The sequence below is a fragment of the Chrysemys picta genome, unplaced genomic scaffold (assembly GCF_011386835.1).
Source record: "Chrysemys picta bellii isolate R12L10 unplaced genomic scaffold, ASM1138683v2 scaf8, whole genome shotgun sequence".
Taxonomy (NCBI): domain Eukaryota; kingdom Metazoa; phylum Chordata; order Testudines; family Emydidae; genus Chrysemys; species Chrysemys picta.
This window is the reverse complement of record NW_027052715.1, coordinates 56,819-84,570: the sequence shown is the minus strand read 5'-3', so window position 1 is coordinate 84,570 and position 27,752 is coordinate 56,819. Positions and strand designations below refer to the sequence as shown.

The following is a 27,752-nucleotide window of genomic DNA, read 5'->3' as shown; positions in this document are numbered from 1 at the left end:
GGGTTAGATGAGATGCTCTAAAGGTCTCTTCTGGCCATAAAGTCTACTAATTTTGGAAACACTGAGTTTAGTATTCAGAGCAGCCTCTGATGTTTTACCGTGTAGCCGGCTTGCTTCCTAGAATGAAGACGCATTGAGTGGGGTGATCTGTAGAGAGTAGCTCAAACCTTCAAAGTGTCTGTTCAGCAGCAGGTGATTAGCACTTCACGGGATGGGTGGGTGTGGCAGTGACATCACAAAGGCCTTTTGCAGGACCTCAGCCTATTGGTCAAAGGTGTTAGGGAGGTGGTGACCTCAGAGAGAGATGCTGACATCAGCCAGGCAGGACAGGGGCGCAGGACCAGGGAAACCTCAGAGACCCCTGTGGCTTTGCTTCAGCAAGTCTCCTTCTCGAGGTCTCTCTTTGAGGCCTAAGAGAATATTAGGGTTCACGTATTTGAGTGCGAGCAGGAGCCTCTTTCGAGTTTTCTCCTTTCCTTTTACTGATTTTACTAGAAAACAGACGTCCCAGGCCCCCTGAATCCTCTGGGCGGCCCTGAACTTACCTTGGTGTCTTGTGGCTCTGCTCCTCCCTGAAACAAGGAGAAAGTGAGCGATGAGAACTCCCCTGAACATAGACACTCTGAATAGTATGCACTTTCAGTCTATATTAGGAATTAATGAGATTTACAAAATTTGGGCAGGATCGCGGTACAAACAAACAAGCAGAAATGAATAGACAGTAAATTACCTGGGAGCTTCTACTCTAACACTCAAATAAAGTCCTTAAAAATATGTTTCAGTCAATCTCTATTCAGAGCCTTCTCAAATTTAAATAGTGGGAGTTGGGTACCGAAGTGTCCCTTGTTCCCATGAAAATCCTTCCCTTCAAAGCATCTCAAACTGACAACTCTGTTAACTTTGTGTCAGGTTTAATATTAGAAAAAACACACACTAGACGAATGTGTTATATAAATATTAAACCAAACCAAACCACTAAATATCTGAAATTTCAACTAAATTTCCAATCCTATCCTTCCCCCAGCTGGTACATTCCTGACCCCTAATATGAACACGTATGGGTATGTTATAAATATTACAAGTCAAGAACATTCTCACAGTATGTAACACACACAGCTGCTTTCGACAGAACCCCCAACCTCAACACCTAACAAGAGGCAAGATAAATAAAAATCAGATAAACTGTATGGGTTTTATCTTGACCTGCATTCTGATTACCAAGAATCTTCACTCCCCAGGAATGAAGATTATTTAGATAGAATCAATAATACAGAATACGCCATATAAAGCAATTCAGAATCACCATTTACCCTGACTCAATACTTTAAGGAGAAGAACACTCTGATGGCTTGGATACCATCTGCCAAGACATTGTATCTTATCGGATTCAGTGTTGTTGAAAGCTATGACACTGATAGAAATAGAGCAGACATTTGTCTGACACTTCATCGAGAGGCCTTCGGGAGCCACTGAAGGAAGATCAGTCAATAGGCAGACAAATGTAACTGGGGCCGAGCTGTGCACCCAGCAGGCCAAACATGGTTCCCCACACACCTGGAAATGTGAGTTACGGGGAGGCAATGCGGGGTAATCACGATGGACAAGGAAGCTTTCCTCACCAAGTGAATGATGGACATCGTACTGGAAAAGGGGGAGGGAGGGATGCTGATGCTCTGTGTAATTCAAAACTGAGTAGGCTAATGTACATTCATGCCTGGCAATAACTGAGGGAACATTGTTAGGGGGCTTATTCCTTCACCCTCTCACTTCCCTGGTCCTTCTTGCATGAACAGAGAGTAACAATACCCAAAGTCCAAAGGTGCAAACAATTCGATGAACTTCCAGGAAGCATGATTCCAGTTTCCTTCTCAATCCAAGATACGCAACTTCAGCTACGTGAATAGCATAGCTGAAGTCGAAGTATCTTGGATCGAATTACCTGGGGTCCAGACAGCGCGGGATCGGTGGCCGTGGCTCCCCCGTCAACTGCACTACCGCCGCTCACTCTGGTGGAGTTCCGGAGTCGACGGTGTGCACGTTCGGGGATCGATATATCGATCCCAGATAAATCGATTGCTACCCGCCGATACGGCGCGTAGTGAAGACGTACCCTAGTGTCCCCCTTCCCAGCTCTGACACCACAGAGCCTTGCCTGTGTCCCTGTTCCTGTTCCCATTCCCTGTTCCCATTCCTGCCCTTAGCAAAACATGATCCCAATTCCCCCACCCACAGTCTCTGTTCCCATTCCCCCCTTACTTCCTGATTGACTGCAGACTATATAGTAAAACTTGAGTTCTGCTTAGCTAGGGTTACCATATTTCAGCAAGCAAAACAGAGGACGGGAGGAGCCCCGCCCCTGCCCCTCCCACTTCCCACCCCCCAGAACCCTCAACCCTCCCCCCGTTCCTTGTCCCCTGACTGCCCCCTCCTGGGACCCCTGCCCCTAACTGCCCCCCAGGACTCCACCCCCTATCTAAGCCTCCCTGCCTCTTGTCCCCTGACTGCCCCAACCCTTATCCACACCCCCACCCCCAGACAGACCCCTGGGACTCCCACGCCCCATCCAACCACTCCCCACCCCCTGACAGCCCCCCCCAGAACTCCCAACCCATCTAAACCCCTCTGCTCCCTGTCCCCTGACTGCTCCGATCCCTCTCCCCACTCCTGCTCCCTGACAGCTCCCCCCCAGAACTCCCAACCCCCCACCCCTCCCGCTCCTTGTCCCCTGACTGCCCCCTCCTGGGACCCCTGCTCCTAACTGCCCTCCAGAACCCCACCTCCTACCTAAGCCTCCCTGTTCCTTATCCCCTAACTGCTCCTTCCTAAGACCCCCCCCCCAACTGCCCCCCAGGACCCTACCCCCTACCTGTACCCTGACTGCCCAAAACTTTCTCCACTCCCCCCAAAAAGCCCCCCCCCGAACTCCCGACCCCCCCCGTTTCTTGACTGCCCCCTCCAGAACCTCCCTGCCCCTTCTCCTGCCCCCCTGGCCCCCTTACCCTGCTGCTCAGAACAGGGTGTTGGGCTCTGCGCGAGCCGGAGATGTGGCTGCGCTCCCCAGCACAACACACAACACGGTCCCTGGCCCTGCACAGTGCTGCTGGAGCCGGGCGCGGGGCTGCCGGGGAGGAGCTGCCGGCTCAGAATGCAGGGAGGGAGGGAGGAGGAGGAGCTCCTCTACAGCTGCTCCGGAGTCCAGCCCGTGACTTTCCTGCAGCCCTCCCAGCCGCTCGCTCTGCTCTGCCGGGGGGGGGGGAGAGGGGGGGGGGAAATCCCGGACATTTTGAGTGATTTACAAATTCCCCCCGGACGCTATTTTTAGCACAAAAAGGAGGACATGTCCGGGTAAATCCGGACGAATGGTAACCCTAGCCGACCCAGGCTGGAGACGCGCCTCCTCCCCCCACACCCTCCTTACCTGCTTCAGGCTTCCCGTGAATCAAATATTCGTGGGAAGCAGGGGAGGGGGCGGAGTTGGGGCGGGGACTTTGGGGAAGGGGCAGAGTTGGGGCGGGGGGGCATGGGCGGGGCCCCGTGGAGTGTCCTCCTTTTGGAGGCTCAAAATATGGTAACCCTAGGGTCGGCCCGCCCAGCACTGCCAGTCCCCGGCCCGGCACCCAGCCGAGCACCTCCGGCCCGCCCAGCACTGCCGGTCCCCGGCCGAGCACCTCCGGCCCGCCCAGCACTGCCGGCCCCCGGCCGAGCACCCCCGGCCCAGCCTCGCCGACCGCCGGCCCCCAAGCCCCCGGCCCGGCCGACCTCCGTCCCCCAAGCCCCCGGCCCGGCCCGGCCGACCTCTGTCCCCCGAGCCCCCGAGCCGCCGGCCCCCGAGCCCCCGGCCCGGCACCGCTGACCGCCGGCCGCCGGCCCGCATGTCCCGATTTTCCCAGACATGTCCGGCTTTTGGGGATTTCCCCCCGGACGGGGATTTGGAGCCCAAAAAGCCGGACATGTCCGGGAAAATCCAGACGTATGGTAACCCTACTCTATGCACGGTAAGAGAAGGGACAAAGGAAGCAGCCATTAAACAGAAGACTAGATCCTGGATGAAATTTGGCCAGTAAGACTGTTGAGAGCTTTGCTTTGAATGTAACACAATTTGTTAAGTTAGGCGCCAATTGTGTTTTATCGTCATTTTTCTTCTAACCATTTTGGACGTTTATGCCTCCTTACTTGTATTCACTTAAAATCACTCTCTTTGTAGTTAATAAACTTGTTTAATTGTTATATCTAATCGAGTGTGATTAAATTGAAGTGTCTGGGAAACTCAATTTGGTGTAACAAATTGTGCATATTATTTCTTTTAAAGAAATATGGACTTTTTATGAATTTGTCTTGTGCAGAGAGGGCTTGGCATTACAGGACAGATATTGCTGGGGGAACACCCTGAAATATAACCAAGGTGTGGCTGGCTGGTAGGATTGCCAAATTTCTAATCACGCAAAACAGAACACCTCTGCCCTGTCCTCTCTCTTCTTCGAGGCCCCGCCTATGCCCTGCTCCTTCTCCGAGGCCCCGCCTCTGCTTGCTTCATGCCCCTCTCCAATCGTTGCTCACTCTTCTTCACCCTCATTCACTTTCACCGGGCTGGGGCAGAGGATTGGAGGGGGAGGCGAGGACTCTGGCCTGGGGGGTGCAGGCTCTGGGGTGGGGCCAGGGATGAGGGGTGCGGGGTTCCAGCTGCAGTTACTGCAGCTGCGAGGAAGCAGCTGCCAAGACCCTGCAGCCTCTGGGCACATGGGTGGTCCTGCAGCTCTACACATTGGTCACTGTACCCTCTACACATTGGAGCACTTAGGGGCCACAGGGACTTAGTGGCCACTTCTAGGAGCCACGTGGCGCTGGGGCAGGCAAGGAGCCTGCCTTAGTCCCAAGCCCCTGCTGCACCGCCGACTGGACTTTTAACAGTCCACCAGAGCCACCAGGGGCCCTTTTCGACCAGGCGTTCTGGTGGAAAACTGGCTGCCTGGCAACCCTACTGGCTGGCTGCTGCACACACACAGACGTAGCTGGGAGGGACTTGCATGCTGGAGGCTGTTTGTGAGCAGTCCTGACTGGTGCGTACAGCAGCAAAGCAGTGAAAAGGGAACCCCAGGTTAGGGGGAAAGGGTGACCCAGCTACGCACTAGTCTAGATTGTCCCCTGGGTATGTCACACCTGCCTTCTGCAGGGTTTTGTGACTCACAGTCTAAGGCGTCAGTCTCTCCCCCATTTGTTGTGCAGGAGCTCAGGCGCCTAACTCAGGCTTTGTGAATCCCAGTGATTTTTCTAGGTGCCTAGAAGTGAAGTGTTGTGACGCTCAGCATCACTGTGCCTAACTCCTGTTGTGTATTCAGACCGTCGGGCCAACGTCCCTTTGTGGAGCTGGGCCTAATCTCATTTTGTAATGGCAGCACAATATCATAATCTTGTGCTTAGAGTTTAGACATGGAGCCCTGGGTGAACTTGATTTTCTCTGTGAACTGCTGCATGTGAATCAGATTAAAGCAAAGTGGCAGCACATCACAAGTCAAATCAGCTTTAAGGAAACCCACGAAACCAAAAGAAGGGGTTACTCTCCTGTGCAGTAACTGTAGTTCTTCTAGAGGGTGTGTCCCTAGGGGTGCACCACACTGGGCCTGCGTGTGCCCCTTGTGCCCTGCATCTAGGCCAGTGGCTCTCAAACTTTTGTACTGGTGACCCCTTTCACATAGCAAGCTTCTGAGTGCGACCCCCTCCCCTATAAATTAAAATTTTTTTTTTTAAATTAACCATTATAAATGCTGGAGGCAAACCGGGATTTGGGGTGGAGGTTGACAGCTCACGACCTCCCATGTAATAACCTCACGACTCCCTGAGGGGTCCTGACCCCAGTTTGAGAACCCCTGGTCTAGGCCATATCAGGCTGCATGGCCAAACAGTCCGCTGAGTTCCTTCTGCACCACCAAGTCTGAGCAGAAACTCTGAAGCAGAGGGGAGGCGGACGGGTAGTGGGGCATCCAGAGGGGGACACATCTCAAAGAACTACAGTTACTACACAGGGGGAGTAACCCCTTTTTCTTCTTCAAGTCCTATCCCTACTACCGCTCAGGGTGATTTCTGAGCAGTATCCCCAGTAGGAGGAAGAAGCTTTGGAATGGAGTCCAGAACAGAAGAGAAAATTGCGTTGCTGACTGCAGCATCAGACCTGGAGACATCGACTAATGCATAGTGTCTAGCGAAAATATCTACTGAAGACCACATATCGGTCCTGCAGCTGTCTGAAATGGGCACATTTTAAAGTAGATCTATAGATGTAGACTGTGATCTGGTTGAATGTGCCAAAATACTGATAGGGAGTGTAATGGCGACAGCTTGGTATCAAGTTGTGATTCAAAAGTCTCTGGATGGAAATGACAAATCCCTTAAATCTATCTGCAATCAAAATGAATAGTCTATTGGATTTGTGAACTGGTTTAGTTCTGTCGAGGTAGAAGGCTTCTGCCCTCCTGACATCTGGAGTGTGGAGAACTGTCTCCTGGTGGGAAGTATGTGGTTTTGGGAAGAAAACTGGCAGCTATATGGTCTGATTCAGGTGAAAATTGGAAGTCACGTTAGGGAGAAAGCTGGGATGCAGTCGGAAGGAGACCTTCTCCTTGTGAAACATTGAAAGGGGGTGTGGGGAGGGGCTGCCATGAATGCACCAATCTCGCTGACTCTGTGAGCTGAGGTATAAGTATGAAAGGGATTTTTGAGCCATTGGTGATCCACTGAATCTCTGTTTGTTTGCAGGAGTGTAGATGCCCAAAGTGCATAATATGGTCCTGGAATCTTTAAGGGGATTTAATGACTTGTCAGTGTTCTCTGCAAACAACTTTCATCTGCCAAATTGAAGAGCCTCAACTGTATTCTGAATTTCCCTGGGGAAGCCAGACAATATCAGCCAGGAAGCCCGGCACAGAACTGCCGCCACAGAGATGCAGTGTCTGTATCATCAAGAGCTGCCTGCAAAGACATTCTTGCCAACAACTGACCCTCAGCAACAATTGCCTGGAATTGTTCTCTTTGATCCGAGTGAAGGCATTCAATAAATGACTCAAATTATGTATAGTTGGTAAAGTATTTGGCCATAAATGCTGGGTAATTTGCATAGAGGAATTGCAGCATAGCTGATGAATAGGCCTTCCAGCCTAGTGGGGTCCAGATGCTTTTGGTCTCTGTCATATGGGGTGGATTTGTAATGGTGTTCACCACATCAACAAAGAGAGGTTGGAAAACAGCAATTCAGAGTCCTTGGAGGGAACATAGTATTATTTGTTAGCCCTCCTACAAGTGGGTGTCACCGTAGCTGGGATTTGCCAGATGGTTCTAGTGGGTTCCCATAGAGCCTCATTAATGGGAAAGGTGACTCCTGATGGCGTCACAGAGTGCAGAATATCCAGCAGCTTGTGTTGGAGTTCTCCAAGTTCTTCCAGTGGTATCTGCAGATTCTGGCACTGGCTTAATGTGGTCCTGGAACTGGCAAAAATCATGAACTAGCAGAAAGGCATCAGGGCCTCATCTGGGAAGGAGGTCTGAGATGTGGCTTCTTTGTCTGCCCTGTACTGCTGTTCCTGAAATGTTTCCTCTTGCTGCTGGGGAGGGGAAGTTTGGGTCTCCCTGTCATCCCAATGGGATGGGGCTGGGACCTAGAGAACTGCTGACAATAGGCAGTATAGGGATTCCAATATGTCCCTTGAGGCCATTACTGGGAAGGGGGTAGCATCCGGAGCTGCTCCCACCAGGATCGATGAGGTCCCAAAACATCTCCCCTGCCCCTTCGGGAAAGGGGTGTGTGTGTGTGAGGATGCTTTGGAGAACCTTGCACAAAAAGAGAGGAGGTAGAGGGAAGGTCATCTGGAGCAGCTCCCAGAGAATGGGACTGGCAGGACAATGGCACCAGGGAGGCAAAGGGATCTGGAGATGGGGGATTCTCGATACCGAAAGGTGCTCTGTGGCTGCTACCAACAGAGACTGAGGTTCAGCACTCATCACCAATTCCTTTTGTAGTCTGACGTCCTGAGGTACCGAGAGCTTTTGTGGTACCGAGAGGTGTCTGTCCTTTTCTGATGGCAATGGAGTCCTGGGGTGCCACGGGGCTGGTGCAGATGAGGTTGAAGGCTTTCATGGTACCTCAGCAGTTGGTAAGGATATTGAGAGTGGAGTCTGAGATGACAGTACTGCTCCTTCTTGTTTGGTGCTACCAGGGTCTTCCCAGAGCTCTGGTTGGACTTAGAATCGTGGCATTTTCCCATGTCCACCATATTGGAGGAGCCTCTTCCACCTTGAGGAAAACCTCTCAGAGGCTGTAGATCTGGCTGGAGTGAATTCTTTTTGTGGAGGAACCCCTGGGAAGGGCACTAGATTTGCTCTTCTGGGAGACTTCAGAGGAAGGCTCTGAGAATTTCTCCTTCCCAGAAGAATGCTGAGCTGAGGTGGAAGGGCCCTATTTGCTCCTGGTAACTGACGTCCAGGGGTTTCCTGACCTGACTCAGGAGCAGGCTGGAGGGAATTCTCCATCATAAGGTGTCAAAGTTTGACTGCCTGGTTCTTCCCAGCCCTATAGTTCAGGCCTAGGCATACATTGCACTTCTGCAGCATGTATGATTCACCCAGGCATCTTTACAAGAGAGGCAGCATTTGAGCTGAATGAAGCGGACATGCCCCTTACAGGGGAGTCTGTGATGGATCCCGCACTTTCTCTTCTTGTGAGGGTGTTCAGGGCGCCATTTCTCGCCCCGATCTGGGGTATTAACTGTCCCACTAGTATCCCAGAAAAGGGAGTGGAGAGGGAGGGACCCCAGCCCGACCTCTACTCCGGGTCCCAGCCCAGGGGCCCTTGGTATAGTGGCAAACCACTTGAACTAGTGATTCCTTCCCCTGGGCTACTTTCCTCTCTGGCCCTTCAGCTTGTGGAGCTTCCTGCCCTCTCTCTGCTTGGGCTAAGTTTCTCCCAACCCCTTGTGTCTGTGGAGTTCCTCTGCTCGGTACAAGCTGGGTTTCCCTTTACCAAGGGTCTTGGGCTTCTGGCCCGCCACTGCACTTTTCCAAACTCTCCTCTGCTTCCCTCCAAACTGCTCTCCTTCAAACTGCTCTCTGCTCCAACAACAAAGCACTCTGCTTCAGTTCCTCCAACTGTCTGATTGAAGCAGGGGGGTTTTTATCAGGTGACTGGCTTCAGGTGCTCTAATTGGTCTAATTGGCTTCAGGTGCACTAATTAAACTGTAGCAGCGTCTCTTCCCTCTACAGGAAATATGGTTCTCAACATCCTGGGGCTTCCATATAGCCCATCTATCACTCTCCTGCTGCCATCTGGCCATGCTGTATCACAATATATATACCTTTATTTTCTATCAAATGGAGAACAAATACCTAACAAACTGACTAATAAAAAGATACAAGCTACTGTGGTAGATCAGAAGCAGATATACTTGGGGGATGGTTTGCACGCGCAACCTGATATTGCCTTGTCAAGGCTGATTCCCCATTCCGGCACTTTGAGTGCAGAGGGTGGGGGCCCGCAAGGATTTTAAAAGTTAATACTGGCCACTCCAGGCTTCTAAACTCCCAAGGTTACAGTTTCTCTCTGACCTTGGCTTGGTAAACACTGCCATCAACCAAATGCAAAACCCTTTTTGGAACCCAAGAAGACACCCTTGGGAATTCCTTCTGGTGAGGTACCCTCAAGCCCTTTCACCTCCGCCCCCTTTGGGGAAGAGCTGAGAAAGAAAACAATGGAAATTAGCTGTTGCCACCAGTTAATTAAACATGTGCACAAATCTCTTAGGACACCAAAAATCCAATCATGTGCTATACAACAGCGCTTCTGGGATTATCCGTTTCAGTCTAACATCTCTTTCTAACTTCTTCAGACTCACTCTTTTCAGCCGCCTCTATGAATTTCTCTTTTCTAAAGTCTTTGTAGTCTTCTTTGATCTTCACACAAATTCCTTTGCACAGTGTTCTGTATTCTTTGCCCATTTTTCCTTCTAATTTCATGCGCACCGTCCTTGCCATCAGATTCACAATTTCCTCACTGATCCTCTGCTTGCATCCCAACATTTTCAATGCTTTTCCCTTCTTAGCTGCTGAGATTAGCTGTGAGATAAACTATTCAGAGGCCTCATCGATGTCCTTGTTGACCTTTATACTCAAGGTTCATTTCACTCACTTCCTGTACAAATGCCTCTTCGTTGAAGTGCCATTTTTGCTTCAGTTTCTGGCTATCTCTCAACTTCATAGACATTGTCAACACATATTTTGAGCGGAACATATTTTGAGCGGGCTGATCCTGTGAAAATGATTCGTTCTCGTATTGTCGCTACATCATTAAAGATTCTTCTGGTATCCGTCTTTATATAATCAATCTGATTCAGTGCGACTCCATCCAGATGTTTCCTTGTCCACTGCCGACAAGGTTCTTTTTCAAATATTGTGTTCATTATGTGGAGATGGTTTGCCTCTCCGAATGCAACCAGACAATCATTTCTTACACCTTTACTGAATTTTCTCACATACTTTTCTTTTTCAATCTTTTTTCCACTTACTATTGCATTGAAGTCCCCTTGGATAATTGTGTAGGTGGATCTTTTCTGCATTACCTCCTCCAGCTCTTCGTAGATATGGTCCATTTCTTCATCTTCCTCTTGCTGCGTGGGAGCATACACCTGAATAATTTGAATCGTTCTCCTTCATTTTATCTGAAGCGTGAGACCTGCTATTTGGGGTGACACGATGTTGCCGCTAACTATCCTTGGAACTGTTTCTTTCCTGACAATGACTCCTACACCGCCAATCCTTGCTCTATTGTCAAGTGATCTTCCTAGGAATACTTGCTCTCAGCTTTTCCATTGTGCAATGAGGTCTTTTATTCTTGTGTCAGAGGGGTAGCCGTGTTAGTCTGGATCTGTAAAAAGCAACAAAGAGTCCTGTGGCACCTTAAAGACTAACAGATGTAGTGGAGCATAAGCTTTTGTGGGTGAATGCCCACTTCATCAGATGCATGTCTTTTATTCTTGTTTCACATAACCCTATGACCTCGGCTTTTATTGATTTTCTGACTTCAATGTAAATGTCGATATATGAATCGGATGACAGTGTTCTTGTGTTGTGACTTGCAACAAATAGTTAGACTAGCCTCTGTTTTTCGTCCTGTGTTATCCCAGGTCAGGCTGACGCATGAGTCTGAGCTGTTTTCCAGTTTATTCTGCATTGTGTGGCTTGTTTGGCAGGAGAATCTTGCAGCAGTGCATTCGGGGTGCCAACCCTTGTGTCCTGTAGCTGCGGTACCCCCTCCACTTTGGCCAGGTTGCCCTAGCTTAATAGAGGTATGGTCAGACTACCTACTACCCTGGAGGCTAGCTCAACACCATCTCAGCTTGGTAAGACCTGCCACAGCATATGCTCTGCCGTACTTCAAACCCCTTTCACCCTCACACCAATGCTGAAGTAGGGAGGCAGGATTTTGGGGGGGGGGCCTCATGCCCTTCCCAAATGGGAGAGTTTAATTCTCAGCACTCTACATTCAGCATTTTCTGCTTTGCTGTCAAGAGGACCCCTGCCCCCAACACAGACAGACAAACTTAACGGTGCCCCCTTCAATCCCTGCCCTCAGTGGTCCCTCAGGGAGATTGCATTACTTTACCCTCCCTCCACCTCTGCCAACCAGCATCAAGTATCTCCCAGCTCAATGGTGCTACTCAGGCACCGCCAGGGTCCATGGGATGTTATGAATGGGAGCACTGATCTGGAGCTCAGTAAGGCACAGAGACAAGGGCAGTTAGGTGGAGGAGCTGTGAGGTGCTGCCATATTCCCAGTTCCTATTGCCATCCTCACAGGGGCAGAATCGCTACTGGTCCCCCAGAATAGCTGTGTCTCATTTATGATGATAAACAGATATCTGCCTACACTATCCGCAAATCCTGAACCAGCAATCACAGTCCTCGGTAAACACCCACATCAGGAATGTGACAGAGCAATGAATATATGAGAGCAGGTGAGGGACTGAGATGTGGCACATTGAACAAACGGGAAATTGATGGAGAATACTTAGAAAATCGTGACAGTGACGCCACCTGCCAGTCCCAACCTTTTCCCAGCTGGTACAATCCTGTCCCAGCTGGGGACACATGTGGGTATGTTATAAATACTGCAGTAAGGAACATCCTCACAGTATGTAAGACACACGCCGCTGCTTTCACCAAACGCCAACCTCCTCCCCTGAGAAGAACCGACGTTCATCCAGAGCCAAAGGAATAAACTTGAAGGATGTTTTGCCCCTACCACAAAAGGAGATTGGATCTGACCTGGGTTTGGTGGTGTTGAAAACTGTTAGACAAGTGGGGAAATGCTTGGCCTAGACTGGGAGAGACTGGCCAGTTGTCTCACAGTTCATGGAAAGGCCTTCAAGGGCCCTAGTGCAGAGAGCCTTTAACAGGCAATAAATGTCATTGGGGCCCAGGGTGCGTATCATTCCTGGATCCCCACACGGGATGACAGACACCTGGAAATGTGAGTTACAGGAGATGGACTGGGAACAGTCACAGTCTAGACAGGGGAGTGCTCTGAAACAGACTGAACGATGGACCACCCCTTCATATGGGAAGAGGGAGGGATTCATTCTCTTCTGAACAGAGTGTAGCTGTGCAAATATTGTCTGGATGCCTTGAGTAACTCCATGGTCAATAGGCTAATGCAGATTCACTCCTGGCCAGAACTCAGAGGCATCCCAAACAAAGAGTGTAGAGACAGGGCCCTAGCCCAGAGAACTGGCTCAACTGCCAGTCCCTCAGAGAACTGACACAAGCTACTGAATCTCTTGGAGGCTTACGCTGAAGGCGCGAAGCTCTGAGATGAGGGCAGCTGTAATCCAGTATCTCCAAAGATGGGCTTTTATTCTTCAGCTTTCACCTCATTATCTAGTCCTCCTGGCCTCATTAGGCTGCTGTAGTGACTCTCCAGACTGAAGGTGTGTGAAGCACTTGGAGCTTCCTGTAATAATCTATGAATACTTAAGGCCCTTCGGTTTTAGTTTTTCAAATTTTTTTTAATTGCCTGGGTTTTACAAAAGCTGTTATTCAGTTTTTACTATTTTCATCCAATTTTTGGACCTCTCCAGTATATGAAAATACAGATTATGTTAAGAACAGCCAATACATTATATTAGATAAATGTGTTTATGTCAATAACAAATTAGCCTAAATGGAAAGGTGATGCTGTCTGTTAAAATAAGGCAATGTAGTGGAAGATCTACACACACACACGCATCCACATATGTAAGCAGGGTCTGAATGAATTCCCGACAGCTAGCTGGGAGTGGGAGAGAGTTCAGGAAAAAACTGTTTACATGAACACACCTAGGCTATGGCTACACTGGCGCTTTACAGCGCTGCAACTTTCTCGCTCAGGGGTGTGAAAAAACACCCCCCTGAGTGCAGCAAGTTACAGCGCTGTAAAATGCCAGTGTAAACAGTGCCCCATCACTGGGAGCCGCGCTCCCAGCGCTGTAAGCTAATCCCCTTGGGGAGGTGGAGTACCTGCAGCGGTGGGAGAGCTCTCTCCCAGTGCTGGCGCCGCGACCACACTCGCACTTCAAAGCGCTGCCCTGGGAGCGCTCCTGCAGCAGCGCCTTGGAGTTTCGAGTGTAGCCATGCCCCTACTCTGCCTAGATATACAGCAGATGGAGCTGTGTTGCTCAAATAAATCAACTTTGGCTGGTGCTGGGTTACAAATCACTCTAGTACTGAATGAAGGAGTAGTGAAATATTGTTTCAATGATGTCATTATTGTAGGAACAACGGGGAGCAGAACTGTGCTTAACCTGTCCCAAATGAGGGGGGTCACCATCAGCTGACCAGCTTGTTAAGCCAGGGCCTGGAATGCCAGAGGCCTATGAAAGTAAGGGGGGACAGATGTACCAATCAGGAAGTGTGGAGTCTTCTTAAGGGTCTCTGGTCTGGTTTAACCTGTTCCTCCCCACTGTTCAAAGAGAGAGCTAAATAGACTTCATTAGGAGCCCCTTCGTTATTTTAAAATCTCAGTTGGAGCTGAAATCAGTTGTGGTTGGGCAGTGTCTCTGCCCACCCTGCTAAGAGCTAAAAATCACTGAGAGCTAAAATTGCTTGTGGTGGGACCGTGTTTGTGCCCAGAGCTGAAAATCACTAAGAGACTGACCTGCAGACGTCACAGCATGAGAGGCAGGTGGCAGTAGAAGGTGACTGACAGTCAGCTGGCGAGGTGGCAATTGGCAGAGCCCGGAGGTGAGGCGCAGTGACGAAGAAGAGCGGGGCACCAATCGGCTGTCAATGCAGCTGGCAAAGAGGAGCGGCACGCAAGTGCTCGGGCAACAGAGCGAGTAATGTGCCTCTTTTACCCGCACCCTCCACCCAGGGTGGGAGGTGAATTCTGCAGATGCGCCTCTGGACTCTGGGTCTGCACTGTAAGGCCTGGTCCACATTGGGGGACGGGGGGTCGATCTAAGATACGGAACTTCAGCTACGAGAATAGTGTAGCTGAAGTCGACATATCCTAGATCAACTTAGAATTACTTCGCGTCCTTGCGGCGCGGGATCGATGGCCGCGGCTCCCCCGTCGACTTTGCTTCCGCCTCTCGCCAAGCTGGAGTTCAGCAGTCGACGGGAGAACAATCAGGGATCAATTTATCATGTCTATACTACACACGATAAATCAATCCCCGATACATCGATTGCTACCCGCTGAGCCGGCGGGTAGTGTGGTGTGCAGAAAAGGGACGGACACGTGAAAGGGACTTTTGGGTTGCTGGACTTAAGAACCTGAGGGAGAAGGACACAGCCCAACTTATTTGTAGGTGGGTCTTTTGCTCATGGTTTATGTTATGAACCCTCCATTTTCCCAAATTAATGCTGAGTTACTTCCCTCCTTTCATTAAAAGTTTCTCTGCTACACTCAGACTCTGTTTGTGAGAGGGGCAGTATTTCCTCTAGAGGTGCCCAGGTCACTGGGTGGAGGCTCAAACCAGTTTTGTGTTGTATTGACTGGCAGAAGGGTTCCACTTGCATACTTGTACATACTAGTTGCTTTAAGACTGAGCCGATCACAACACATCTTCTAATCTTCTCTTGCTCTGGCCATCCTTCGCCATGTTTGTCCATAGGTCCTTGTTAAGAAATCATCCCACCGGAGGCCAATCGCATGGCTGTTTCAGTTCTCGCGGATGCCACTCAGATATAGCTGCAGTCCATCTGTTGTCACTGAGTCAGGCCACATGTCCCGCCCACCTCATTTTGTGGAGCTTGCTTTTGACAACATCTCAGACTCCAGACTGCTGCCTAATTATTTCATTGGGGATGCGATTGCGGAGCGAAATGCCCAAAAATGTTCATTCCATTGCCCTCTGTGTGACAGACAGTTGATATTTTTCAGTCTTCATCAGCGACCGTTTTTCGCTGCCATATAGCATCGCTGGAAGCACGGTCAAGTTAAAAAGATTTGCACGAGTTGTTTTGCTGATCTTTCCTTGGAAGATGTCCCTGATGTCGTTGAATGTGCACCATCCAGCTTTTTTTCCTGCGCGACAGTTTGCCTTTCTGATCGTGGCGCATCTTGACTTCCTGGCCCAAATAAACGTATTTGTCAGCCTCTTGGATCTGCTCTTCTCCCTGAGTAATTTGGGTTCTTGGCAGAACATCTGATCTCATATATTTTGTTTTCGACTGGTTCATTTTTAATCCTATTTGACTACTTTTCGCAGTCAGTTCTTTAAGCATTCTCTCAAGCTGGACTGTATTTTCAGCTATCAGCTAAATACAGTTATTAAATACATTAAAGCATTAAACTGTTTTTACTTTCAATACTCTGACTTTTCTTCTGTCCTCCCGGCCCCCATTATTGCCCCAGGAAACTGTGAAGTTATTTTTTTTGCACCAATTTTCACCCACTTTTACATTAAATAAATTCCCAGGACATTTTAAAATAAAAACTGAAAATGAGAGGCCTTGTGAATACTGTGTTTTGGCCAGTGTACTGTGATTTTTACTGTGTGATGATATCGATTTAGTGTAAGAAGAAATTACTCATCTTGTGCAGTAACGATGGTTCTTCGAGATGTGTGTCCCTGTGGGTGCTCCACTCTAGGTGTCGGTGCGTCTGTGCGCTGGAGATCAGAGATTTCTCGCAGCAGTACTGGGTAGGGGGAAGGGCAGCCACTGGCACCTCCTATAGCGTGCGCCCCCCTGACTGTCCCCTCAGTTCCTTCTCTACTGGAAGTAGATGAGAGGAGAGTGGGTAGTGGAATACCCACAGGGACACACAACTCAAAGAACCATAGTTATTGCACATGGTGAGTAACTTCTTCTTCTTCATCGAGTGGTGTCCCTGTGGGTGCGCCACTCAAGGTGCTTGTAAAGCAGTACCCCTCCAGGGTGGTAGGGGTTAGGAGTTATGTATAAGTGTGTTATGAGAGCATTGTAAGGCCAACAATAGAGTCTGAGACTAGGCTTTGGGTGATAGCGTAATGCTTTACAAAAGTGAGCTCCGATGTCCAGGTTGCAGCTCTACAAACATCTATTAAGGGGACATTGTTCAAGAGTGCAATCGATGTCACCGTGGCTCGCGTTGAGTGGGATCTGATGCCCACGATGGGTTCTTTGTGATGCAGGTGGTAGCAAGTTTGAATACAGGTAGAGACCCATTTTAGACAGTCTCTGCGTCGATATTGTAGAGCCCTTGGAGCACTCTGCTGTAGAGACGAATAGTCTTGGTGACTTGCGAAATGGTTTAGTTCTGTCCAAGTAGAAGGCTACAGCCAGTCTGACATCCAGCATGTGCAATGTTGCTTCTCGGGAGTCATTATGTGGCTTGGGCTGGAAGGCAGGTAAGTGTATGGTTTGGGTAATATGAACATTTGTAGCCACTTTGGGCAAGAATTTTGGGTGAGGACATGACATGATTTTGTCTTTGGTAAATACAGTGTACAGTCATTCAGTCATCAATGCTCCTATTTTGCTGACACGTCTGGCAGACGTGATTGCCACTAGTAATACGACCTTCAGTGACACGTGAAGGAGCGAGTAGGTTGTTAGAGGCTCGAAGGATGGTCTTGTGAAACATTTGAACACAAGATTGAGAGCCCATGGTGGTGCAGGTTGGTGTAGTTCTGGGTACATGTTCTGTATACCTGCTAGAAAGCACCGTGTAATCGGGTGAATGAATATTGAAGCCCCTTCTCTCTGTTCATGGAGGGCCGTAATGGCAGCGAGGTGTACTTTAATAGAGCTTATGGCTAACCCCGTTTCCTTCATTTCTAGTAGGTAGCCTAGGATCATCGATAGAAGCGCCTTGGTTGCATCCAGCTGTCATTGGTGACACCAAAGGGAGAATCTTCTTCACTTGTGGCAGTAAGTATTGTTAGTGGTGAGGCAACTTTTTTTTACCTATTTTACTTTCTCCGAACAGTTCAATTCCCCATGTTGGAACCAAAGAGGAGCCACGCTTTGAGATGGAGTTTCGCTGGGTCTGGATGGAGCGTCAGGCCCTTGTTCTGGGACAGGAAGTCCATCTGGAAAGGCAGCAGTTGTGGGGCACAGACTGCTAGACGTGAGAGGTACGGAAACCAAGTCTGTCTGGGCCATGTGGGGACAATGAGAATGATGTATGCGGTGTCGAGTCGTATCTTGCGGATGACCCATGGGATCAGTGGTAACGGCGGGAAGACATACATGAGTGACACATTCCATGGGATGAGGAAGGCATTCCATGCCCTGGAGCAAAATAGTGGACATTTGTGATTCGTTGCTGAGGCGAAAAGGTCGATTACTGGGTGACCCCATTTTCGGAATAGTGTGTTGAGAACCCTGTTGTGGATTTCCCACTCGTGTTCCTGTGAGAAGTGCCTGCTGAGGTTGTCGGCTGTAGTGTTTTGGCACCTTGGTAGGTATGATGCTGTGATGTTTATATTGTTGCGGATGCAGAAGCTCCATAAATTCATGGCTTTTACACATAGCGAGTGAGACCTGGCTCCTCCTTGGCGATTGATATAAAACATGCACTCCACATTGTCGGTGAGAATAGAGATTGAGGGTTCATGTGTGAACCCTCAATGAGTGGAAGGAAGTGTCGGCATCCATTGTGTACCGTCCAGAGTTCCAGGAGATTGAAATGTAGGTGATTTTCCATCGCAGACAACTTGCCTTGTACATTGTGATGACCCAAGTGGGTACCCCAACCCATCAGGTAGGTGTGACGGATTGGATCACAGAAAACTCCCTTAGGACTTGCCAACCGATGTGCCAAGACTTTCCTGCCCTGACAGCTTAGGACTCCAGCACCCTGTCTTGTTGAGCCAGACATGCCAGTCTGCTCCAACACAGACCCAGGGTCTGAATTACTTGCCCCAGAGCTGCAGACTTAACTGAAAGAAACTTACAGAAGTGCTCCTGTCTTTACCACTCAGATGCCAAAGTGCCAATGCGGTCCAAACCCCAAATAAATCCATTTTACCCTGTATAAAACGTATACAGGGTAAACTCATAAATTGTTCGCCTCTATAACACTGATAGAGAGATATGCACAGCTGTTTGCCCCCCAGGTATTAATACATACTCTGAGTTAATTAATAAGTACAAAGTGATTTTATTAAATACAGAAAGTAGGATTTAAGTGGTTCCAAGTAGTAACAGAGATCAAAGTCAATTTCCAAGCAAAATAAAATAGAACACGCAAGTCTATGTCTAAGAAATCTGAATACAGATGAAACCTCACCAGTTTCAATAAGCTTCCTTTTACAGACTAGTCTCCTTCTAGTCTGGGTCCAACAATCATTCTCACCCCCTGTAGTTACTGTCCTTTGTTCCAATTTCTTTCAGGTATCCTTGGGAGTAGAGAGGCTCTCTCTTTAGCCAGCTGAAGACAAAATTGAGGGGTCTCCCAAAGGCTTAACTAGACTTTCCCTTGTGGGGGGAGACCCCCTTCCTCTCTCCTATGCAAAATCCAGCTCCAAGATGGAGTTTTGGAGTCACATGGGCAAGTCACATGTGCATTCATGACTGAATTTCTTACCAGACAAGCCACATTCCTGGGAAAGCTTCAATGTGGATTGGCATCTTCGAGTTTGTTGTTGGCTTAAGTGGTTCTTGATTGGGCATTTAATTTGCACATTCCCTTCTCAATAGAAATCAAGCAAGTATACCGCCAATATTCCTAACTTCAAGTACAAAAATGATACATGCATACAAATAGGATTAATAGATTGTGTCGATCATAACCTTTACAGAGATATGTTACATGACATATGTAGCATAAAACATATTCTAGTTATGTCATATATACATTCATAAGCATATTCCATAAAGCCTTATAGGGGGCACTGTCACGGGAGGCATCTGTTGTAATAGTCACTGATGCAGGGGGTGTCTTGTTGAAAGGGAATCCCGGAGCATACATTCCCTGGCTGTGTCCACCATTGTAGGGTGAGGATAATATTTGGTGGTAGTGTCACACATCTGTTGAGATAGTGTTTGCTGGGTGCATAGACCATGTTCAACCAGTGCTGCAGACAGCGTATATGGAGTCTGGCATACTTTACTACGAAAGTTGTAGCTGACATATGTCCCAGAATCTGAAGGCATGTCCTCACTGAAGTTTGTGGTCTGATGATCACCGTGTAAATAAGATTGGTCAATGCAGTGAAACTGTGGTTTGGCAATATTGCCTTGGCTTGTATGGAGTCTAGGTCGGCTACAATAAACTCCAATTGCTGGGTTGGTTCCAGGGTGGATTTCTTTTCGTTCATCTGTAGATCTAGTTGGTGAACCGGGTCTATTGTGGTCTTCAGCATGCCTGCCGTTTCTTCTCGGTTTGCACCTCTGAGAAGGCAATCATCCAAATAGGGAAAGATTATGACTCCATTGTGTCATAAATGTGCTGCTACTACCACGAGCGTTTTTGAGACTACGCAGGGAACAGTGGACAGTCCGAAGGGAAAGACCCTGTATTGGTAGTGATTGGGTCCGCCTGTGAACCTCAGGAACCATCTGTGGGCAGGATGTATTGTAATATGGAAGTATGCATCTTGGAGGTTAAGGGCTGCAAACTATCTAGCGCTGGGATTATTGTGGCTAGAGTGATCATTTTTGTACCTGTGGTTGCATACGAACCTGTTGAGTTTTCGGAGATCTAAGATTGGTCTCCATCCCCTCCTTTCTTCTCTGTCAGGAAATATTTGGAATAAGAACCCCTCCCTTGGTATTGATGTGGTGCTGGTTCTACAGCACCCAGCAGTAGGAGGTAGTCTACTTCCTGTTGTAGAAGGTGATCGTGATAGGGGTCCCTGAAGAAGGATGGGATACGAGGGAGGGTAGGGGGAATGGCTGTGAAAGGACTGGTGTAGCCGGATTGTATGATCTCCAAAACCCATTGATCTGTGGTTATCGCAGCTGAGGCATGGTAAAATGGGCGTAGGCGGTGACCAAAACTGTGGAATGGGGTATCTGTTGGCACTAGAGATATGGGAGGTGGTGCATACCCTCGACCAAGACCTCAAAATTGTGGCTTAGATGTAAATGGACGGGTGGACGAGGTCTGGTTCTGTGTAGCTCGTCATCTCTGAGCCCGTTGTTTGGGTCTGTTCTGAGTGAAGTATCGTGGTTGTTGACGGTTAAATGAGGTGTCTCGTGACCTGGTTTGGTGTAAAGTGAGGGCGTTTGTCAGGCGGTGGGTGTTTGCCTAGTGTATGCAGCATTGTTCAGAAGGCCTTCATGGTATGGAGACGAGAATAGTTTATCCCTATCGAAGGGGAGGTCCTCCACTTTTAGCTGTAGTTCTTTTGGAATTCCCAAAGTCTGCAACCATGATGTTCTTCTCATAACCACAGCTGTTGTGGTTCTTTAGGCAGCTATGTCCGCTACATCCATTGATCCATTGATATTAACTGACCCTCGTTGATAATGGCGTTGAGTTGAGGACGTTTATGCTTGGGAAGGTCTTCCACGAGCTCTTGTATTTTACCATAGTTAGAGTAGTCGTAATTTGCTAGTAGAGCAGAATAGTTAGCAACTCTAAGCTAACTTAGAAGAGTGGCTGACGAGTAAACTTTCCGCCCAAAGAGGTTCAATCTCTTGTGTTCTTTATCTGGCAGTGACGAGCGTAAATGAGGCTGTTTGCTACACTGATTAGCAGCCTCTACTACTAGAAAGCAGGCTTGATGGTGTGAAAACAAAAATTCCATGTCTTTGGCTGGAACGAAGTATTTTCTGTCAGATCTTTTGTTAGTCGGGGATACCGATGCCACTGTTTGCCATATTACCTCCGCAGGCTCTATTATAGCCTCTTCAATGGGGAGGGCAATCTTGGTCAATGATGCTGGTTGTAAGTTTTTTAACAACCTATGTTGTTTCTTCTGCACCTCATGTAAGGAAATTTCTTGGCTATTTGCTACTCTTTTGAAGAGTTCTTGGAACTGTTTCAGGTCATCTGGTGTCGTAGGGATAGACGGCATCACCGCTTTGTCTGGTGCAGAAGATGAGTAAGGGGCAGGTGGTGAATCATCCGGGTCTGCCTGAGATAGTATTTCTTCTCTTCTATCTCTGTCTCAGGAGGGTAAGAGGTTTCTCTGTGTGGTAATGATGGATGTACTCTGGAACCTCCTGTTGCTGGGGAAGGATAGGGGATCTGGTATGTGGGCCAAGGACCCCATTGTGGCCATTGCATGGGGTAAGGTGGTAATGGGTAAGGCTACTGCTGTGCATACCAGGGCAGTGAATGCTCGGAGGAATGAGGCTTAGGCTTTCCATTCCATGTAGGTCTCATCTCTGATGGGGATGAGCGTTGTCCTGAACATATCCTTCCTCACCACTATGCATGGTGCAGGAGATAAAGGATGGTACCATGCTATGTAGCTCGGGGTGTGTTCGGTGTCGAGCAGTGGCGACTGTGGTGCCGAAGAAACTGCTATGTGAGCAGGACACAGGAGTTGCGCTGGTCCCGCCTTGGGGTTGCAGTCAACTGTTGGAGCACTGACCGGTGCTGGATTCAGCTTGTTAGGCGGTAGCAAGTCTTGTATCGGTGCCGGTGGCAGCAGAATTGATCGCAGTGCCGCTGCCTGTGCCGCGCTCTGCCCCGGGGTGGCTTCCTGTTGTTTGTCCTTCGAGTTTGGAGATGACCATGACATCACTGGTTGGTTTGGTTTCTGGTAACACGTGAGTGGCTGATCAGGTCAATTAGAGCTTTGAACTGTCTATGGCAAACTGAACAAGAAATGCCACTGTGAGTAACTAGATTAACAATGGACATGCTGCTCTTACGAGAGTTACCTTGCTGGCACTTCTGCTCCGCCTCAGCAGTTCTCCTCTGCTCATAGACGGTAGCTCCAGAATGCATGAGACTTCACCAGGTAGAACGAGCATGAGCGAGATCTTCCCAAAACTCTGGGTCAATGTTGAAACACCTCAAGGATAATTTGAGGGAATCTTTGAAACTTTTATTCTGGCCTCCCTGAGAGCACTTTCTCTCCTTTAACTCACCATAAAAGATCTTCTCTGACAATGACTCATCTGACAGTCTGGTGACATGGCCTGCCCATCTCCCCTGTGATTTCATGCTTGGAGTGCCTACCCATCTGAGAACCTCAATATCTGGAACGTTGTCTTACCATCTTATCCTCATCAGTTTCCTCAGACAGCCCATGTGAAAGTAATTCAGGTACACTGTCCAGGTTTTGCATGGATACCTCAGAGTTGGCAACATGATGACTTTGTAGATGTTCAGTTTTGTTTGTTGGCTAATGTCTCTGTGCTCCCAAAGGCTACACTTGCTTTGTCAATTCTGGTGTTGGTTTAATTATCCATGTGAACTTCACACAACAGTGCACTGCCCAGATAGCTGAACTTGTCCACTGCCCGGAGGGCTTGGCCATTCACTGTAATAGCAGGCCCTATATCAGGCTTTCCTGGTGCAGCAGGCTGGACATCACTTTTCTCTTCTTGATGTTGATTGTGAGACCAAAAGTGTCACAGGCTGAAGAGAACTAGTCCACACTTTGCTACACGTCAGACTCAAATCTGGCATTAAGGGAACAGTCATCAGCAAACAGATCATGAACAGCCACTTCCTGTACCTTTGGCTTTGCCTGTAGTTTCCTCAGATTGAAGAGTTTCCCATCAGTCCGGTATCTGATGCCAATCCAGACGTCACAGTCACCAAACGCATCTGTAATATGCCAGAAAACATCATACTGAAGAGCGCTGGTGCCAGCACACAGCCCTGCTTGACTCCCTTGGTGACTGGGAATGGTTCAGATGACTCACCATCTTCCACAGCACGAGCCATCATGAAATTGATGAACCACTGCAATGAATTTCTCTGGGAAACTGAATTTTGCCATGATTTTCCAAAGGCCCTCCCGACTGACTGCATCCAATGCTTTGTCAGGTCAATGAAAGTGTAGCGGGGTGGTTACCTCGCTCCTGCCCTGAAGGGCTTAAAACAGCCCAAGGGGAAGGGTTGTGGCTGGGAGGTGCTAAGCTGGGCTGATTGGGAAGCAGCTGCAGCTGGGCCACACCCCAATCAGGCCTCATCTGGCCCTATATAAAAAGGCTATGAGCCAGAGGCCAAGCAATCTCTCTCTGCCTTCAGAGGGAGAAGGGCCTGGCTGCAGTGAGCTAGAGACAGAGTACCTGAGTGGAGCAGGGCTGGGGACAGGCTGAGGAGCTGGGGAGCTCCAGCCTGGAAAGCCCCAGGCTGCGGCCTAGTAGGAGGCCAAGGAGTACTGGGGGTTGCAGAGGGCAGCCCAGGGGTAGGCCCAGGCAGCAGGTCCAAACCTAACCTTGCCTGAGATGAGTGGCCTATACTGCAGTCTGCCCCAGGGAGCGGGGGCTAGTTGGTGACTGGCAGTGGCCTTATTCGGAGGCAAGGTAAGGCTAGTGGGTGGGCATTCCCCGGGGAGGGGAGACCCTAGTACTGAGGGGTGTACTGCCAGGGGGCAGCACCCCAGATAAAAGGGCACCAGTGTCCGGGAAGGACACGGGGGCCAAAGGACAGGCAGATCACCGGCCTGCAGAGGGTGCTCTGGGCTGGAAATCGAGCTAATTCCCAGAAGAGACCAGCAGGAGGCGCCGCAGGGGTGAGTCCGCCCCTCTACAGAAAGTCATATACAGGTTGGAGTTCTGTTCCTGACATTTCTCCTGAAGTTGAGACGCAGCAGACACCATATCTGTGGTTCCGCACCTTTTTCTGAAGCCACACTGACACGCAGGCAGGAGCCCTTGTTCAAGGCAATTCTGGCAAGAATTTTGCTGGATCTTGATAAGGAGATGCCCTAACAGTTGTTGCAGGTCTGTCTGTTATCTTTCCACTTGTACAAGTGGACAATAGATGCAGCCTTTTGTTCCTGGGGTATAGTTTTAGAGCCCACATTGACTGGAAAAATTCAGTCAGTTTCAGAGCCATGTGCAAGCCTCTGACCTTGTAGACTTCTGCTGGTATCACTTCTGCTCCAGGTTCTTTACCTTTTGACAGCAGGTCAATTGCTTTCGCAGTTTCAGTCAGTAAGAGATATGGTGATATCAAACTGGGGCAGTCGATCAATTGCCTCCTCACTTACAGATTGTTGATTGAAAAAAAATCACTGGTCTGTTGGTATAAGGAGGCACCATTATCCCTATTTGGTGTATGGTGTGTAATTCCCCTGCGAATCTAGCGCCAAAACTGATCTTTCAATTTGCAAATCTCAAAATGAATGTTTTAATATTCCCCCCAAAAAGGCTTTTTTTTGTTCTCCACTGAAACAATGATAAAAAACAACATGAAGTCATGAAATGTTTTGGTTGACCCAAATATGCATTTTCATACAAAAAATATTTCAAGGGAAAAATGAAACAATGGCAGAAAAGTGCATTCCAAAACCAGAAAACCAACAAACAAAGAAACATATGACAATTACTAGTGTTTGACTTTGCAAAAATTTGAAAATCGTACAGAGTGAGAGGGCAGGGAACGGACCACTATACTACAACTTCATAACAGCTAACAGACATTAGTAATTTTTTTTCTCTTTTAGAGGAAATTCTTGCTGAAATTTTTAAGTTCCATTTTCCCTCTTCCTTCTTCCATAGTCCCCTGAAACACCTCCCACTAAGGGACGGGGCTTCCCTCGCCCATGACCCTCCCACCCAACAAAGACTCCTACTGTGACTCCCTTTCTTATGCTTCCCTCTCCCAACTCCCCCAGCCCATCACACCTCTCTGCCTCCAAGTTCTATCGTCATCCCCACAGCCAATGACTTCTCCCTGCCTCCCCTGGATCCCACCGGATCACACGGCATATTGAAGACAGGTGTGTTTTAAACCACTGATTGTAAATCTGTCCATCTCTTTCACAAGCCCAGCACATTGTGTTCAACAGTTGGACTATCGCCATGAACATGGCAGAATGAAAGCTCATAATTTGCCTTTTTTTCTTCCTCTGTGTGATCTGAAATGAAGACAAAGGTAATTTCTGGGACCAAAGGGGTGTGTTCAAGGGAGAAGCAAAGGCTACTGCTGGAGAATCCTTCTGGCTGCAGGGGCTTGGAAAGTTTTCCTGCTTTCATCTTCCTCATGCCCATGTGGTAGGCAAGGAGGTTACATGGGTTGTTTCCCCTGTGGCCAGGGGCACTCTGCTTGAGTCTCACCCCTTGCACCATCTTCTTTTGTTGCTTCTCAAGATCGCCTCTCCCACCAGAACAATGAAGAGCCTGATCAAACATTGTGACAACAAAATCAGCTGCCTCAATTGTGCTCCAACCATGTCATCCCCTCCCTACTCAAATCCCTCCCCTGGCTCCTTCTCTACTTCTGCAAAAATTATAGCTTTTCCTCAACTTCAAGGCTCAACACCCAGGAACTGCATACTTTGTCAGAGGGGCTGCTCTACTGCCCTGGGGTTTGTGGGCTGTTCCACAACCTCAGCCAGAGGGGAATTAATTCAAACTGGAAAGGTGCAGAGATGGGCTCCCAGGATGATCAGAGACATGGAGTGACTGTCTAAGGGCTGGTCTACATTGTGGGGGGGATCGATCCAAGATACGCAACTTCAGCTACGCGAATATCTTGGATCGAAGTATCTTGGATCAAATTACCCGGAGTCCAGACAGCGCGGGATCGACGGCCGCGGCTCCCCCGTCGACTGCGCTATAGCCGCTCGCTCTGGTGGAGTTCCGGAGTCGACGGTGAGCGCGTTTGGGGATCGATATATCGCGTCTTAACGAGACGCGATATATCGATCCCGGATAAATCAATTGCTACCCACCAATACGGCGGGTAGTGAAGACGTACCTTTAGGAGAGGAGACTAAAAGAACTGAGCTTGATTTACCTAGCAAAGGAAGGGCTGAGAGGGGATGTGCTAGCTCTGTGTAAATGTACTGGGGAAGAGAACACCAGAGAGGGAGAGGAGGAACTGGAGTTAATGAACAAATTTGTCAAAAGAATAAATGGAGTATAACTGGCCCTGAATGAAATTCAGGCTGGAAACTGAAGCTTTGTGCCCATCTAGAAAGCTGGCTAGATCGTCGGGCTCAACAGGTAGTGATCAACGGCTCCATGTCGGTCCTGGGGCAGGTTTTGTTCAATATCTTCATTAATGGTCTGGAGGATGGCATGGACTGCACTCTCAGCAAGTTTGCAGATGACACTAAACTGGGAGGAGTGGTAGATAAGCTGGAGGGTAGGGATAGGATACAGAGGGACCTAGACAAATTAGAGGATTGGGCCAAAAGAAACCTGATGAGGTTCAACAAGGACAAGTGCAGAGTCCTGCACTTAGGACGGAAGAATCCCATGCACTGCTACAGACTAGGAACTGAGTGGCTAGGCAGCAGTTCTGCAGAAAAGGACCTAAGGGTTACAGTGGACGAAAAGCTGGATATGAGTCAACAGTGTGCCCTTGTTGCCAAGAAGGCTAACGGCATTTTGGGCTGTATAAGTAGGGGCATTGCCAGCAGATCGAGGAACGTGATCGTTCCCCTCTATTCGACATTGGTGAGGCCTCATCTCGAGTACTGTGTCCAGTTTTGGGCCCCACACTACAAGAAGGATGTGGAAAAATTGGAAAGAGTCCAGCGGAGGGCAACAAAAATGATTAGGGGTCTGGAGCACATGACTTATGAGGAAAGGCTGAGGGAACTGGGATTGCTTAGTCTGCAGAAGAGAAGAATGAGGGGGGATTTGATAGCAGCCTTCAACTACCTGAAGGGGGGTTCCAAAGAGGATGGAGCTCGGCTGTTCTCAGTGGTGGCAGATGACAGAACAAGGAGCAATGGTCTCAAGTTGCAGTTGGGGAGGTTTAGGTTGGATATTAGGAAACACTATTTCACTAGGAGGGTGGTGAAGCACTGGAATGGGTTACCTAGGGAGGTGGTGGAATCTCCTTCATTAGAGGTTTTTAAGGTTAGGCTTGACAAAGCCCTGGCTGGGATGATTTAGTTGGGAATTGGTCCTGCTTTGAGCAAGGGGTTGGACTAGATGACCTTCTGAGGTCCCTTCCAACCCTGATATTCTAGGATTCTATGATCAGAGGAGGGAGATTCTGGAGCAGCGTCCCCGCAGGAGTTGTGGGGTAAGCAACAGAATGAGTTGGAAAATGGAATTTGATAAGTTTCTGAGCATGGTTATCATAGAAGATTAGGGTTGGAAGAAACCTCAGGAGGTCATCTAGTCCAACTCCCTGCTCAAAGCAGGACCAACACTAACTAAATCATCCCAGCCAGGGCTTTGTCAAGGCGGAACTTAAAAACCTCTAAGG

The 27,752-nt window shown here is 48.8% G+C and overlaps 1 long non-coding RNA gene across 2 annotated transcripts in view; it reads left to right on the top strand.

The window, feature by feature from the left end:
* Positions 1 to 7,064, top strand: part of LOC135977657 (uncharacterized) — a 109,465-nt gene extending 102,401 nt beyond the window's left edge. For both annotated transcript variants that reach the window (XR_010595098.1, XR_010595097.1), the window contains exon 4: positions 6,751 to 7,064. This is a non-coding gene — a long non-coding RNA (uncharacterized LOC135977657). The remainder of the gene's footprint in view (positions 1 to 6,750) is intronic.
* Positions 7,065 to 27,752: the final 20,688 nt, after the last annotated feature.